Here is a 5,000-nt window from a genome sequence, read left to right as displayed (position 1 = left end):
CAGGTCGAATCTTCCCCTCACGAAGAGAGAAATAGAAAGATTTTGTGATATATATATATATATATATATATATATATATATATATATATATATATATATATATATATAGAGAGAGCGAAAGGGAGAGAGAGAGAGAGAGAGAAAGGGAGAGAGAGAGAAAGAAAGAAAGAAAGAAAGAAAGAAAGAAAGAAAGAAAAAGAGAGAGAGAGAAAGAAAGAAATAGAAAGAGAGAAGGAAAAAGAGAGAATAATCGAGAAAAAAGTCAAGAAATCGAGATTGAGAAGAAAATAGAAAAGAGGGGAAAGGGATATGGGAATCCTAACCCCCACCCTTCCCCTCCCTCCCCCACCGACCACCCCTCCACCCACTAGAAATCTACCTCCCTCGCCTCTCCTCCTCCTAACCTCCCCCTTCCTCCTCCTCCTTCATCTGCCCCTTCTCCTGTCCCTCCTCTTCCTCCTCCTCCTCCTCCTTTTTCTGTCCCTTTTTCTGTCCCTTTTCTCTGCCTCCTCCTCCTTCTCCTCCTTTCTGTCCCCCCCTCCCCTCCTCCCCCTCCCTCCTCCTTCCTCCCCTCCTCCCCATCCTCCTTCCTCCCCTCCTCCTCCTCCTCCTTCTGTCCCTTTTCCTGCTCCTCCTCTTCCTCCTCCTCCTCCTCCTCCTCACCACCTCCTCCTCCTCCCTCCTCCCTCTCCTCCCCATCCTACTCTCTCCTCCTCACCTCCTCCTCCTCCTCCTGTCCCTCCTCCTCCCCTCCTCTTTTCTAGTGTAATATCAATAGCACTGAAAGGTTTCCCTCTGTATTGCTTTTACAGTCTGCAACATTGCAAGTTCTTTCCAAAATATCATCCATAGCCTCTTAAAACTCGGGGTGTTATAGGGGTAAGGTTCTCCCCCCCCCCTTGTTCTATCACCCTCGACCTCTCCCCCTATTCCCCTCCCCGCCCTCCCTTCTTCGTCTCTTCCACTTGGGTGTCTATACTATTTATATTTTCTTTTATGTGTGCGTGTGCGTGTGTGTGTGTGTGTGTGTGTGTGTGTGTGTGTGTGTGTGTGTGTGTGTGTGTGTGTGTGTGTGTGTGTGTGTGTGTGTGTGTGTGTATTTTGTATATATGTTCAGGTATACATGGATTGCGTAATATATATGTATCGATGCGTTTGAATAAAAGTATGTATATTGTGTATGTATGCATGTATGTGTATGTATTCGAGTATAGTATGTACGCCTATGCATGTATCTGCCTATATATGCATCAGTGTATATTTGTGTGCATGTATGTATGCTCGTGTGCATGCATATACGTGTGTGATAAAATGTGTCTGATAATATTTCTGTGTGTGTCTAGCGTCAAAAAGTCACGACCAAGAATGATCAAAGAGAAATTTATATCACACACCCGTAATTTTACATAATTTCTGATGTCATAAACGCATCAAATTGAAACGGGGAAAAAATACATTATAATAATATCAAGACTTAACGAGAAATTATTATTTTTTTTTATGTGTATATATGAGCCCGAGTCACGAACATTGATGATGCGAGTCATAAATGCGATGTTGAGTGATATAAAACACGGGATGAAAGGAATTAGAGAAATATTAATAACTTTATTTGTTCCGAAATGAGTTGCAATGTTTGTCACGTGCCGTTTGCTTTGTGTTCTCATTGGTATTCTAGTTATTACTTTTGTTATTATTTTTTATTGCTGTCTTCATCGTCATTAGTAGGAGTAGTATCATTTTTATTATTACTGATATCGTTCTTCTCTTCCCTCTTATTATTATGATTATTATAATTAGTAGTAGTAGTAGTAAAAGGACTGCAGTAGTTACTGAAGTAGTCGTATAATCATTATTATTGCCATGTATTGCTGCTACTACTATTACTACAACTGCCACTGCTCCTGCTGCTACTGCTACTACTACTACTACTACTACTACTACTACTACTACTACTACTACTACTACTACTACTACTACTACTACTACTACTACTACTACTACTACTACTACTACTACTACTACTACTACTACTACTACTACTACTACTACTACTACTACTACTACTACTACTACTACTACTGCTACTACTACTACTGCTGCTGTTGCTATTACTAATAATAATAATGATAATGATAATAAGGAAGATAATAATGGTAATGATAATGATAGTACGACTACTACTACTGCTGCTGCTTCTGCTAGTAATAATGATAATAATAATAATAATGATAATAATACGACTACTACTGCTGCTACTACTAGTACTTTTTATTCTTCTTCTTCTGCTGCTACTACTACTAATAATAATGCTAATAATGATAATACTATTAATCCTACTACTATTGATATTTCTATTATCATTACCATTTTGTCATTACTATGATATTAGATTCATCATTAATATAATTATGATTTTTCATTATCACCTCAGTTGTTACAACTTGCATGATAATTATTAGTATTACTATTAGTTTTGTTTATTGTCATTCATGTTATATATATCATTATTATCATCATTTTCATCATTTTTTCTCGTCTTTTTTATGACCAAGTTCACACCATTTTATAAACTTACCCTTTGACCTCCCTTTTACACCGATCCATTCACACGATTTCCTGATTTATCATTCCTTCTGATTTATCACCTATTTTATCCCTTTCTCTCCTTAACCCCCTTCGTTTTTTTTTTCTTTTTCTTTTACATAAATCATTCCAAGATATCCCTTCGTCACGAAACCGCTTCGATCTCCGGCACACGCGATAAGACATCTTTTTTTCTCTCTCGTCTTTGAAAGATCTTATTAAAGAAAGAGAGATAGAATGAGAGAAGAAGTAAGGAGAAAAAAAATATTTGAGGCGTGAAATATGTTTTGACACCAGCGGATGACTAGATAAATCCGGGCCTTTTGTTCGCTTAACGTTGCGCGCCCCTCCTTCTCACTCCTCCTTCCTTCTTCCTTCTTCCTTCTTACTCCTTCCTCCTTGCTCCTTCTTCCTTCTCACTCCTTCCTCCTCACTCCTCCTTCCTTCTCACTACTCCTTCCTTCTTACTTCTTCCTCCTCACTCCTCCTTCCTTCTCACTACTCATTCCTTCTTATTCCTTCCTTCTTACTCCTTCTTCCTCATTCTTCCTCCTTGCTCCTTCTTCCATCTCACTACTCCTTCCCTCTTCTTCCTTCTTACTCCTTCTTCCTGGCCTTTTGTCCGCTTAACGTTGTGCACCCCTCCTCCTCACTCCTCCTTCCTCCTCACTCCTTCCTTCTTACTCCTTCTTCCTTCTCACTCCTTCTTCCTCCTTTCTCCTTCTTCTTCCTTCTCACTCCTCCTTCCTTCCTCACTACTCTTCCTTCTCACTACTTCCTTCTTACTACTTCTTCCTTCTTCTCTTTTCTTCCTCCTTGCTCCTTCTTCCTTCTCACTACTCCTTCCCTCTTACTTCTTCCTTCTTACTCCTTCCGGGCCTTTTATCCGCTTAACGTTGTGCGCCCCTCCTTCTCACTCCTTCTTCCTTACTCCTTCTTCCTCCTTGCTCCTTCTTCCTCCTTGCTCCTTCTTCCTTCTTTCTCCTTCTTACCTCTTCAATCTCACTCCCTCCTTCTTCCTTCCTTTTCGCTGTACGGTCTTTCTATTCTTCTCTCTTCCATTTCCTTCCCCCACCCCCCGCTTTCTCTCTCTCTCTCTCTCTCTCTCTCTCTCTCTCTCTCTCTCTCTCTCTCTCTCTCTCTCTCTCTCTCTCTCTCTCTCTCTCTCTCTCTCTCTCTCTCTCTCCCTCTCTCTCTCGTATTCTTTCCCTGTCTACATCCTTCCAGTTCCCTCCCTTCTTCACTTCTCCCTTCCTCTCCCTGCTTCCTTTTCACTGCATTATGACTCCTCCCTCTTCTCCTCTTCGTTCCTCCTCTGTCTTTCCACTTTTCCCTCCCACTTTCATTTCTCGATCTCTCCTTATCTCCTTCCTACCCTCCTCCCGTCATCTTTCCTTCCATCCTTTTCTCTTCCTGTCTCCTCCTCCGTTTCTCCTTTCCCTCTTTTCTTCTCTCCTCCTCCCTTTCTACTTTGCCTCTCTTCCTCTCTCCTCCTCCCTTTCTCCTTTCCTTCCTCTTTCCTTGACCCCTCCCCCTTCCTTTTCTCTTCCTAAGTACATTGGTCAAACTCTTACGAAAGGCAGGGAGAGGGGGAGGAGGGAGGGGGAGAGGGGGAGAGGGTAGAGACGATAATGCTCTCGTCAGGTTTGCCCGCTCTGATACCCTCCTCTCCCCCCATACCCTCCTCCTCCCATACCCTCCTCCTCCTCCTTATACCCCCCTCCTCCTCCCCCCATACCCTCGTCCTTCCCCTTATATCCTCCTACTCTCTATACCCTCCTCCCTCCACATCCTCTCCCCCCATACCCCTGGCTTCCTCCCCTCTCTTCTCCTGTTACTATCCCTATACCCCCCTTCCCTCCCCCTTATCCCCCGGTCCCTATCCCCCTTACTCCACCCCCCCAACTTCTAAACTTCTTACTCCCTCCCTCTCCCTCCTGCCCTCCTCTCCCCACCCCTACCCCCCTTCTCCCCACCCCTACCCTCTCCCTTCTCCCTATCCATACCCCTCCCTCCTCCCTTCTTCCCCACCCTACCCCTCCCTCCCTCCCTCCCCACCCCTACCCTCCCTCCTCCCCATCCCTGTTACCTTAACCTTTGCCCCCTGGGACCTGCTACCCCGTGACCCCCCAACCCCTTACCCCCTACCTCCTGCCCCCTTTGCTAATGACGTTCTTCCGGGAAAATCGGCTAATACGCCCATTGTCGCAGGCGAGCCGCCCGTGCCGCCCACGCCCGCGGAAGGGTTATGACAGATTTTCATCTTTTCGCCGGTCATCGTTATGTCTTTTTTTTTTTTTTTTTTTGAGGGGGGGGGGTATCGTCATCGGTATTTAAGTCCCAGTTGCTGTTATTCATGTTCGTCTTCATGTTCAGATCCGTCGTCATCCTCATCGTCGTCTTCGTCATATTTA

At 44.0% G+C, this 5,000-nt stretch overlaps 1 protein-coding gene across 4 annotated transcripts in view; it reads left to right on the top strand.

Annotated features, from left to right (window-relative positions):
• The window catches only part of LOC113808289 (homeotic protein spalt-major), a 604,198-nt gene that overhangs the window by 147,909 nt on the left and 451,289 nt on the right, over positions 1-5,000 (top strand). The gene's annotated exons all lie outside the window — the stretch shown is intronic.

The sequence above is a fragment of the Penaeus vannamei genome, chromosome 30 (assembly GCF_042767895.1).
Source record: "Penaeus vannamei isolate JL-2024 chromosome 30, ASM4276789v1, whole genome shotgun sequence".
NCBI lineage: Eukaryota > Metazoa > Arthropoda > Malacostraca > Decapoda > Penaeidae > Penaeus > Penaeus vannamei.
Note: the sequence above shows the minus strand (reverse complement) of the source record. Positions and strands in the feature narration are given on the sequence as shown.